The sequence below is a fragment of the Nicotiana sylvestris genome, chromosome 10, assembly GCF_000393655.2.
Source record: "Nicotiana sylvestris chromosome 10, ASM39365v2, whole genome shotgun sequence".
Taxonomy (NCBI): Eukaryota; Viridiplantae; Streptophyta; class Magnoliopsida; order Solanales; family Solanaceae; genus Nicotiana; species Nicotiana sylvestris.
The window spans coordinates 152,561,399-152,574,458 of NC_091066.1; positions in this window are offsets into that span (position 1 = coordinate 152,561,399).

Sequence of the window (13,060 nt, forward strand, 5' to 3'; positions counted from 1 at the left end):
GACAATGGCTCTTATGCCTTGGGTCGATGCGACCTTTTGTGTAGGCTTTATTTTTCCCTCAATAAAGAGTTTTTGAAATAGTGTTTGCCTGACTCTTCAACGGCTTAATAAAAAACCTCGATTATGAGTCGTTATATGGCGATGATCGAGCACCTCGGGAGGTTTGGCTTGGATGCCGAGTATCTCGAAGTCGGTGTTTAGGAGATAATGTGGTCGAATCTCTTTTGCCTATATCGAGAGTAGCCTGTTTAACCGGTTCTTTCCGAAGCATATTCTGAGTAATTGAAGGCCTATGATTTATTGCGATGGTCAGGCGTCCCCGAATCGCGTTAGTTTGGCTGGTACAGCCTTGTGACTGGAGTCATTTGTGTTTGGCTGGAGCCTTTAAGTCCCGAGTGAAGTAGTTTTGGCATCTATATCGAGGGTATGCTTTTTTAGGGATCTTACAAGTTCGATATATAGCCAAAACTTTGACATCTGGTTTATGCCTTTAGTAAGGTCTTACAAGTTTTTCATGCCTTTGAGGTCTTACATTTTTGGATACTTTGTATAAGTATTTTTCATGCCTTGCTTGAGCTCTTACATTTGTTGTTGTTGCCTTATGTAGGTCTTACGAGACCGAGGCTGCCCGCAAGTGTTCTTATGGCCTCGGATTTCAATAAGTCAATGGAGGTGGCGCTTGACGACAATCCCCGAGTCGTCGAGGGTTTCTTGACTCAGGAGCCATTACTTGTAAACTTAGTATTGCCTCATTGAGGCTTACAATTTCGGAATTTCCGACCCAAAGGTCATTTGAGTCTCTGACGCTAGTCCCCGAGTGTTCGGGCCGTCTTTTGGCTCTAGAGCTGTTTTGTGATCTTGTTGTTGCCTCATTGAGGGCTTAAGAGCTCGAAGCTCTGACCCGGGGGTCGCATTGTTGTGAGTTGTTGATGTCAGTCCCCCAGTGTTCGGGTCGTCTTTTGGCTCTAGAGCCATTTTTTGCAAAAAATGTTGAGCTTTCTTGACACGCAAAATACTTTTGTGAAGTATTCTTTGATTACTTGGTGTAAGTATACATATCTTTGCTGTTTAAGGGCTCAACTATTCTATACGGACACGGTTCTTTCGATCGTTTGGCCCAGTATATTATCTTCCTATCGAGACCCCACTCGATGTGTCTTGGCTTTCTCCGAGTAGGTGGCCTTCCGGGGCGATGTCCCCCAGTATTCAAGGTTGATTGCAAAGGAAGCCTTGAATACTTGTTGAGTCTCCCTTAGGTAGCATATGGATGTTTCCTAGTTAAAAACCTTGTCGGTAAAACCCTTTTCGGGATAAAAACTCGATCTAAGGAAAAGAGTGCAACAGATGCTTTAAAACCTTAAAGTCTTTGAGCTGGGTCAACACTTATGTCGTCTCATTCGGCCACCTACATAAAGGTGGGTACGAGATGTAACTTAAAAAGGGAGATGGTTGTACCTTGGTGGCGATGATGCTTTGATCCTCAGTAGGCCTTCAACTATCTGCTTGAAGGGCGCGGTACGACCCTTTATTTGTTCATTCAGGAACAACCGAGAATATGCCTTGTGAACGCCGTGTTGATTTCGTTGAGGGTTCGAGGGGCGGGCATAGTTTGGTCGACTAGTCCAAGTTGCTTTGTTGTCTTTGACTTGATAATATTGACCGAGCTACCTATACCCACAAGCACAAGTTTAATTTGAAATGTATCCATAAGAAAAGAAGTTACTAGTGCGTCGTTACGGGGCCAAGATAGAGCCTCAAGTTTGACTCTTCCTGGTGAGGGATGTTTTCGTTCTCCTAACCATGGGTTCCTGCAGGGCATCGATACCATAAACGATAGTGTGGGTGACATGTTGCGGCTCATTTGCTTCATTCTTTTTTGGTCGCCTCTCTTTCCCGAAACTAATTTTTTACTCGATCGCTGAGGAATTCTTGGAGGTGACCTTTGTCGAGTAGTCGGGCTACCTCTTCCTGGAGTTGTCGGCAATCTTCGGTCCTGTGACCGTGCGTATTGTGAAATTCACACACTAAGTTATGGTTCCTTTGTGAAGGATCTAATTGTACGGGCCTTGGCCATCTAGCGTCTCTGACTTTACTGATGGCGAACACGATATCTGGTACATCGATGTTGAAGTTGTATTCTAACAAGTGAGGTGCCTCCGTCGACCTTGTGTACCTATTAAAGCCAGATCTATTGATGAGTCCCCGAGGATTCTAGCCTCGATCCATCCTTCGATCATTGCGGGGTATGTTGCGCCTTGGGGCATTCCTCTTGTCGTCGGTGTATGGCTGGTACCTTTCCTTGTTTGGTTTTGGCTTCTTTGCCAAAAGCTGGCTTGGGTATACCAAGACCTAAGGGGCTCCCAGTTGGTCTTTCTCTACCCTGATTTTCGATTGATATCGATTGTGAACGTCCGACCAAGTCACGGCGGTATATTCGACCAGGTTCTGCTTCAGTTGCCTCGAAGCCACTGAGCTTTTCTCATTTAGACCTTGAGTGAAAGCCTGTACTGCCCAGTCATTGGAGACTGGTGGTAGTTCCATCCGTTCTATTTGAAAGCGAGATACGGACTCTCGTAACATTTCGTTCTCCCTCTGCTTGATCTTGAAGACGTCAGATTTCCTTATTGCTACTTTGATGGCACCGGCATGTGCCTTTATGAATGAATCTGCCAGCATGGCAAATGGGTCTATGAAGTTAGGATTTAGGTTGTGATACCACATCATGGCCCCCTTCGAGAGTGTTTCCCCGAACTTCTTTAGTAAGACGGGCTCGATCTCGTCGGCCTTTATGTCATTGCCATTCACTGCGCAAGTGTAAGCAGTAACGTGCTCATTGGGGTCTGAGGTCCCATTGTATTTTGGGAGGTTCGACATTCTGAACTTATTTGGAATGGTTTTCAAAGCCGTTTCCTCTAGGAACGTCCTTTGTATGAACTTCTTCGAATCTACACTTTTCAAGACTGGGGGTGCGCCCGGAATTTGGTCGACCCTGGAATTGTAGGTATCGACCTTCTTGTCGTTGGCTTCTATCTTCTTCTCACCCGATTCGATCCTCTTTGTGAGGTCCTCGAGCATCTTTATGATAGCGGGGTCGGCTACCGACCCATTTTTGCTTGACCTCTCCGGCACCTGCTCGACTGGGGGAGCCATCCCTGGAGCAATCATACTGGGTGTTTTCTGGTGACTTTGTAGCTGAGCAATCGCTAGTTGTTGTGCTTGCAACATTTCAAAAATGACGTGAAGGCTAACCTCCCATTCTTCCCTAGCCAGGGTTTCCTGAGCTTCTTGTCGGTCTCCTTGGTGCACGCTCCTGTTAGTATGGGAGCTTACATCGACGTGTTGAGCATCGCGTGAGACTGCATCCACGGAGATCGGTTCTAGCGCATTCTCAGGGTTTCGTGGTGGTACGCAGTACCTGGAACATCTACACCATTTTCTCCGTAGTTCCCCAGATTGTTGTTTACTGAGTTGGACATTTTGACCTGAAATCGAAGATCTTGGATAAGAAAAATCATGAAAGACAACTTGCGTTGTGTAGCTAAACCAGCAAGAAATTAATCACTATTATTTTTAGCCCCACGGTGGGCACCAAACTGTTTACTGTAAAAACAGTAATAACAATTAAATTTGATTTAGTGGTTCAAAAAATACGTGATCTATTTTTATGCTAGTTGTTAAGTAGTAGATGATATGTGAGAGTCTAAGAAAGGAAATAAGATCTTAAGAGCGAGGTGTTAATCAAACCGAATTACTGTTAATCGAGGCCTCGAGCTTGCCTATTTGAGGGCCTCAGGGTAGAGTCTAAAGCTTGGCTGGGAACTATCGAAGGCAGTCGATGGTGGATAACAGTTATAAATAAATCAAAGGCGGCTCTATATGGCCAATAATAAGCAATAAATGAAGAACAATAGATAAAACACAATAGATATGAGCAATAAATGAAGTAATAAGATCAAGAGAATATGTTAGAGAGCAGAGAGAATGTTCTTGTATATTTAGTATGGAGCAACAGACCTTACAAAATGGCAAGGATCCCCTTTGTATAGGATGGGAAATTCCAAAATAGTATAAATACATTAATTACAAAGATATGGACTGGTACAGCCATTTAATGCATTGATTCGCTTTTTCGACTAAACCACTAGGCCTAGCCAGCTATATGTATGTACCTTGGGAACTTCACCTTGATCCGTCGAGACCGTTAATTCCATTTCTTCGAGGCTAGTCATTACTCATATTGTCTCGAGGTGGAGCCGTCAAAAATTCTCGGAGTCGATTACTGGAAACCCTCGAGATGCCATGAAATCGAGTCATCGATTTCCACCGTATACAAGAGGCACCACCGATAGTAAGAAGACTGCTGGAAGAATGGCTAACAAGTGCACTAAACACCATACTTGACAAACCCGCCCAAAGTGATGGTAGGAATATGGCACATGCAGATATCACGATAAACAAGGGTGAGCAAGATGCCCTCCGTATAGGTAACACTTATGTTGCTAATGACGTAGGCAATGATACACTTGCAGCCGTTTTCAAGAAAATGGAGGAGATGGAAAATGAAAATAAGGCACTCCGTGACCAAATGAAGGAACACCAAGAGAGAGTTGACAAAATACCAGACGCTCCAAAGTTGCTACCAAAATGCGATGTTGGTCGTTTCATCGATCAACCATACAGTGAAGAAGAGCCCCCCTACACCATTCCAAAGACCTTCAAAATGCCGCCCTGCTTAAAGATATATTATGGTACTACCGATCCAGAAGACCACATCATCCATTACATTACAACCGTAAAAGGTAACGATCTCTCAAAAGAGCAGGTACCATTGGTGCTATTGAAAAAGTTTGTCGAAACCTTAACAGGGGGAGCCTTGACATGGTACTCTCAACTACCAGCACGATCGATAACAACATTCAAGGAAATGGAAGACAAATTCGTCACCGCCCATGCAGGAGCCAAAAAGGCATAGGCTAGGGTAAATGACATATTTATCGTAAGAAAGATGCGCGGCAAGGAACTCAGGAACTTCTTAGCTCGGTTCAACAGGGTGAGAATGAGCTTGCCAAATGTATTAGAAGGAATGGCAGTAGCAGCCTTCCAGAACAGATTAAATAGAAATGGGTCGAGAGCGACAAGAAAATTGCTAAGCAGGCTCATGAAATACCCTCCAACTACTTGGGAAGGAATCCATAACGCCTACTACGTCGAGGTACGAGCCGATGAGGATGATCTAAATGGCCCAACCCAACGGTTGATGTCATTTCAAACCGAAGCAAGGAAAGATCGTCGCAACGATTGTCAAAAAGATCAGTTGGGGTCCCACCCCGGTCGGGAAAAGCATCAACCCTACATCGAACATCTGCACCACCACCATCACAACGTACGGATGCTCCTTCTCGACATATGGCGTCATATCGACCTGAGAAAGGTATGCATCCACTCCTATCCACTCACAATTTTTGTGTGTCTCCTTCAAAAATAATGTACGCCCTAGAGAAACTCGGTCCAAAGGTGAAATGGCCACAAAAGATGAGGTCAGACCCCAGCACTCGGAAGTCAAGCGCTTTCTGCAAATTTCACTAAGAAAGGGGTCACAAAACCGAAGATTACATAGGACTGCAACAGGATGTAGTACGAATGTTAAACTAGGGTCACCTGAAGGAGCTGCTGAGCGATCGAGGACGGGCTAACTTCGCTCACGGACGCGAACAGCCCCAAGGACCACCAAAACTGCCTTCTCCCGCTCACACCATATAGATGATCATCGGCGGGGGCGATGGTGCCGCGATCAATCATGTCAAGTTTACCACCACACATAAACTCAATTGATCAATCACCCATGAACGATATGATGACCTCGAAGACAGTATCATCTTCGATAAGTCAGATGCCGACGGTTTGTCTATCCCTCATTATGATGCTCTTGTTATCACTTTACGTATCACAGATACTAATGTAAAAAGAATAATGGTTGATGACAGGAGCAGCACGTGTATTATCCATCCTCAAGTCCTCGTGCAGATGAGACTTAAAGATAAAATAATACCGTGATGTATACCGCTAACAGGTTTTAATAATGCAGTTGAACGAACTTTTGGAGAGATAGTGTTACCCGTCCTAGCCGAAGGAGTCACTCTAGAAACGACATTTCACGTCATGAACCAGGAAACAACTTACAACTCCATCATAGGGCGCCCGTGGATACACGCCATGTGAGCGGTCCCTTCCAGTCTCTATCAAGTGATCAAGTTTCCTACCCCATAGAGAATATTCAACATTCGATGGGAGAAACGCACCGCACAAGAATGTTATCGCACAGCCCAAGATTGCACACACACCCAACAACTCAAAGGAGCAAATGTGGAAGCATAGCAATCAGCAATGTTGGGAGCCAAACTTGACATGCAGACAGATGTTATCAAGGGCCCCGACATCGTGGAAGCATCCGAATCAACGATAGAAAAACTTGATCAGGTGTTGTTGGACGGCAATGACAGCACAAAAAAGGCTTATATCGAGCACAACCTCTCGGAACCAGGTAAATTTCATAAGTTCTTGACTGACCACACCGATCTATTTGCCTTCTCCCATGCAGATATGCCAGGTATCCCAAAAGATATCGCCACCCACAAGTTAAACGCCAACCCCCTTTACCCGCCGGTGCGGCAAATGAGAAGGAAGTTCAACGCCGCAATCAACGAAGTCGCCAGCGAAGAGGTCGACAAGCTGCTCACAAATGGCTTCGTCCGGGAATCGAAATATCCTCAATGGGTCGCCAATGTGGTCATGGTGAATAAAGAAAACTGGAAAGTGGCGGATGTGTGTAGATTTCACAAACCTGATCAAGGTATGTCCAAAAGATTCTTTTCCATTGCCACACATCGACCAGCTCATCGACGCGATAGAAGAACATGAGTTGCTGAGCTTCTTGGATGCCTATTCGGGTTACAATTAGATCCTCGTGGAAGAAGAAGACCAGGAGAAAACCACTTTCATCACTCACCAAGGAACATACTGCTATAAAGTGATGTCATTCGAACTGAAGAATGTAGGGGCGACATATCAGAGATTGGTCACCAAAATGTTCAAAAACCAACTCGGTAAAACAATGGAAGTCTACATCAATGATATGCTGGTTAAGTCAAAAAGGAAAGAAGATCATATCGGTCATCTGAAGGAAGCCTTTGACATATTAAGACGGTACGACATGAAACTAAACCCCGAAAAATGTGCCTCCGGCATAAGCTTAGAAAGTTCCTCGATTTCCTAGTGTCACAAAGAGGCATCGAGGTCAACCCGAAACAGATTAAGGCCATCAAAGGAATACCCGAAACACTGACCAGCAAAAAGCAGGTACAAAAATTGACGAGACAGATAGTCGCCCTATCGAGGTTCATCTCACGGTCATCGGATTGATGCCATAAATTCTTTAATGTATTAAGGAAAGACAATGGGCACCAGTGGAATGTAGAATGCGTCAATGCCCTAAGGAAACTAAAAGCGTACTTGTCTTCGCCATCCTTACTCGCCAAAGCAGACCCAGGCGAGTGCCTCCTAGTCCACCTAGCCATATCCGAAGTCGCGGTAAGTACAGTTCTATTCTGAGAAAATGAAAGTACACAATCTCCAATTTACTATATCAATAAAACCTTAATTAATGCCAAAACAAGGTACCCCCCACCTTGAAAAACTGGCTCTGGTGCTAGTCGTAGCTTCACGAAAGCTTAGACCATATTTTCAGTGCCACCCCATAAAGGAGGTGACAACCTTTCCTCTCAGAAGTATCCTACACAAGCCAGAATTATTGGGTCGGCTGGCTAATGGGCCATAGAACTGAGCGAGCATGATATAACATATCAACCGCGAACTGTAATGAAGTCGCAAGTGCTCACCGACATCATCGCTGATTTCAGCACAGAGATAATGCTCGAACTCGAGCAAGAAGTGCTTTGCACTTCATCTGAGCGATCCGACCTCTAGGTCATCTACACCGATGGCACGTCCAACGAGTCGGGATCGAGACTAGGACTCGTACTCAAAGTCCTAACGGGCAAAGTAATTCGTCAATCTATACGATGCCCTAAAATGACTAACAATGAGGCCGAGTATGAGGCCGTAATTTCATAATTAAAATTGGCCCTCAAGTATGGTGCTTGGCGGGTCATCCTCCACTGCGACTCTCAACTCGTTACGAATCAAGTTACTGGGACATTCCAAATTAAGGAGAAAAGGTTGAAGAAATACCAGACTGAAATCCACAAACTGCTGCCAGAATTCAACGAATGCCGATTCGACCAAATACCCTGAGCACAAAACATCGAAGCATACGGTCTCGCCAAGCTGGCAGTAGCAACTAAAAACATCACCAAGGAGAACGTGGTCACCCTCCTCCACTCATCAATAGACCAAGTTGAGGTAAATTCTATAAATTTAACTTGGGATTGGCGCAATCACATCATATCATATCTACAGGAAGGAACACTCCCACAAGATAAAAAAGAAGCCAAAAAGCTCTGAATACAAGAAACCAAATAAAGTCTCATAAACCAAGACCTTTACAAAAGGACGTTCGGCGGCCTGTTAACCAAATGCCTCGGACCAAATCAGACAAGGTGTGTGCTCGAAGAGGTACACGAAGGCCATTGTGGCGCCGATACCGACAACCGAGCCCTCGTTAGGTGTCTTATTCGTGTAGGATACTACTAGCCCACTATGAAAAAAGAGGCCGCGGAGTACGTCAAGAAATGTAAGCAATGCCAGAAATACGCTCGTATGATACACCAGGCAGGGGAACCCCTACATTCCATCACATCTTCATGGCCATTTATAAAATGGGGGATGGATATCGTCGGGCCCCTCCTAGCAGAGCGAGGTAAGATACGCTTCCTTTTGGTTTTAACTGACTATTGTTTCAAATGGGTGGAAGCAGGTGTGTTCGCTCAAATATGTGAACAAGAAGTCATCACGTTCATCTGGAAAAACATCACATGCCGCTTCGGCATACCCAAAGAAATCATTTGCGACAATGGACCCCAGTTTGTCGAGAAAAAGATGACTGAGTTCTTCAAAAAATGGCATATCAAGCGGATACTCTCCACACCATATCATCCTGTCGGCAGAGGTCAAGCGGAATCCTCTAATAAAACAATATTAAACATATTAAAGAAAAAGCTTGAAGATGCCAAAGGGCTATGGCCGAAACTGCTACCGGAGGTGCTATGGGCCTTTCGCACAATGCCGAAGACCAGCACATGTGAGACACCATATTCACTGGTCTATGGCACTGATGCAGTCATACCCGTTGAGGTCGGGGAACCTAGCCTGAGACACTCCAACAATGAGAGTGGATCAAGCAACGACGAAAGCAGGTTACAAGACCTGGATGAGGTCGAAGAACGAAGGGATATGGCACACATAAGAATGGTGGCCCAAAAAAACAAACAAGAAGGCCAAAGTACGACCACTCAGAGTCGGGGACTACGTACTAAAGGCCAAAACGCAAGCAGCAAAGGACCCGAATGAAGGGAAACTGGGAACAAATTGGGACGGGCAGTACAAAATCACAGCAACAGCAAGTGAAGGAGCATTCCAACTAGAAACAATGGAAGGATAACTATTACAAAATAACTGGAATATCGCCCCCTCAAGTACTTCCACTTCTGAAAAAAGACACCGCCCAAGTCGTTCTTTTTTTCCCTCGCCCGAGTTTTGTCCCAATCGGGTTTTCTCAAGGAGGTTTTTAATAAGGCGACGAGGGGGACGTCCCGAGGTTCGAAGTATTGTTCATTGCCCCGCCTACTGATTATATCTCTAGGCCGAGCAATGAAGGGACTAGATATACTCTCCATTATATGTACAAAATCGATATGTTTATCCGACATATGAATAAAATCACTCTATTATGTATACGAAATCAACACGCGTCTCTAATGTATGAATGAAACTGGCATCCACGACACTCCAACAAATAAAATAGAACGCCACCCTCACGACGGGATATTACTTCAGCGCCAGCTTGAAAGCAACATCCCAATGGCTAAGGCCATCGACAAAAAAATGATGAGTTCGATATCATTCGAACCACGACGGGATATTACTTTGGAACCAGCTCGAAAGTAACATCCCAATGGCTAAGACCATTAAACAATATGAGTTAGATATCACTCGGACCACGACGGGATATTACCTCAGCGCCAGCTCGAAAGCAACATCCCAATGGCTAAGTCCATCGACAAAAAAAGTGATAAGTTCGATATCATTCGAACCATGACGAGATATTACTTCGGCGCCAGCTCGAAAGTAACATCCCAATGGCTAAGGCCATCAAAAAAATGAGTCTGATATCACTCAAACCACGAAGGGATATTACTTCGGCGCCATCTCGAAAGTAACATCTCAACGGCTAAGGCCATCAACAAAAAAAATGATAAGTTCGAAAGTCGCATCCCAATGGCTAAGGCCATTGACAAAAAAATGATGAGTTCACTATCATTCGAACCACAACAGGATATTACTTCGGCGCCAGCTCAAAAGTAACATCCCAATGGCTAAGGCCATAAAAAAATGAGTTCGATATCACTCGAACCAAGACGGGATATTACTTCGGCGCCAGCTCGAAAGTAACATCCCAATGGCTAAGTCCATCAACAAAAAACGAGTTCGACATCATTCAAACCATGAGGGATATTACTTCGGTGCCAGCTCAAAAGTAACATTCCAATGGCTAAGGCCATTGACAAAAAATGAGTTCGACATCACTCGAACCATGACATGATATTACTTCGGCGCCAGCTCGAAAGTAACATCCCAATGGCTAAGGACATCGTCAGAAAAAATGAGTTCGACATCACTCAAACCACGACAGGATATTACTTCAGCGCCAGCTAGAAAGTAACATCCCAATGGCTAAGGCCATCGTCAGAAAAAATAGTTCTACTTCATACAAACCACGATAGGGCATTATTTTGGCACCAACTAGAAAGTAATATCCTTATGGCTAAGGTCATTGATAACGAAAAGAGGTCAACTAAACTCAATACAATAAGTTTAGCATTTCAACAAAGTGTCGGAGTGACATGACTGCGACAGAAGTCGTCGCCAAACAAACCAAAGAAAGGAAACAACTCAGAGATGTACGATCAAAACGACCTTCATTTACAGTAAATATGTTACAAATATTTGTCTTTACAAAGTGCTCAAAGATGCCCTTACAAAAATTGCGATGCAAAAAGTAAGTACAAAACAAATACTACACATCATTTCCGGTGGCATACACGTCTTCGTACCAAGAGTTGGAGGCAAGTCTGTTTGTATCATCAAAATTAATATCATCTCTATCGGGCGTGAGAGGATCGTACTCGCATGCCTCACGAGTTGCAAGAGCCTTGGCACGTACATCCCGAAGCTCCGCTTAAAATGCCCTCCCATTAACATGAAGAGCCTTGCACACATCAAGCTGAGCCTCGACATGAACCCACAACTCATATAAATGTCGAGGCACGACAGGATCAGTTGGAGCATGAGATGTAGAAGGTTGCGACTGTCGTCGTATGTCCTCCACTTTCAAAGAATCCACTCGCTTGTTCAATGCGGACAGTTCCGCCTCCAACCCTTGAATATGCCCCTCAAGTTCTGATGTCTTAAGTGTAGACGTCTTCATCTCCTTAGTCCTCTCTAACCTACAAACACGAAGTGCGTCTTTTGACACTGCGGCCTCAAAAATAGCAGTCGCCCTCTCCCTCTCAGCATGGTCCAATCTATCAGTACTCACACTCAACTCACCCTTAAGCTCATCGACCTCAGCCGTCTTCATATCCAGTTCGGAAATTAAACTGGCTACCTTTGCTTGAAGGTAGGCATTTTCGGCCACTACTCCCCTACTTAGCTCGAGCTCATCCTACATAGCTCTAAGGGCTGCCTCAAGCTCACTGCTACGGGCAACGACCTTCATAAGGTCCTCATCTCGTTCCTTCAACTCCTCGAACTTACGCGCCAGTTGATCCGCCATCTGCTTGAGCCCTTCATGGAACAATTGGAAGTTGCGATCCTGATTGTAGATGTCAAACATTGCACGATGTTTGGTGTGATGTTCTTGGTACTTGGAAGACATCTTTCCATAAATGGTCGTCCTCCTCCTTTCCCGATTCTCACGCTCGATCTCCATGATAAGATTCTAGCACGAGAAGCAAAGTTAGAACAAATGAGCCAAAAATAGTAATGCAGATCCAATGACAAAATAAAAAGAAATACATTTACCCGTAGAGCCATGCCAGAAACACTCCGAGACAACTCCGCATTACTCATCAATTTAAGTGCCTCACTCTCAGGGGCGGAACACAAAGGGGTAAAAATGGATGCCACCTGATCATAGTCCGACAGTAAGTCATAGTCCCTAGGAGCGACTATGTGTCGATCGAAACCCTCCATTTTGACCTCTACGTGCGTGTAATACTCCAAAAACTCGTTAACAGCCATTGGGTCGACGTCAGAGCCTGAGCCGTCGCTCTCGGCGCGTAAACCCCCGCCCACAGTGGATGATGCGCCACCCTTGGCGGAGCGTGTAGCCCCCTCCTTGATAAACCCCTTCTATTTAGGGAAACCTCCCCGCCAAGATGGCGTTGGCCATAAACATGGGTACCGGTGCCGTCTTCGATGCACCCGTCCTACTCTTACCGGTATCAACAACTGTGCTCTTTCCGAGCTTTATCCTCCTCTTTTTTCTCAACAAAGATTCGTCCCTATTAAAGGACTCATCCACGAGGTGATGGACTGGTAAAGAAGGGATCTCCCCCTCACAACCATACCCGAGAGAGGTCTCTCCCCTGTACTGACTGAGCATGACCCTCTCGAGCAGACTCATCCAAAGTGAATTGCATTCCTGCAGAGGCACAGCCTGACGAAATGTAGGGACTGGGGCCCTCCGCCTAGAAGATTCGTGACATGTTGTCATAAACAGTGGTATCAATAAACAATGTTATATAGCCGAAGAGTGATACAGAGGAAGACACTTACCAGATGAAACTTTCAGCCCAAAATGTTTCACGAATGCGGGCCAGTA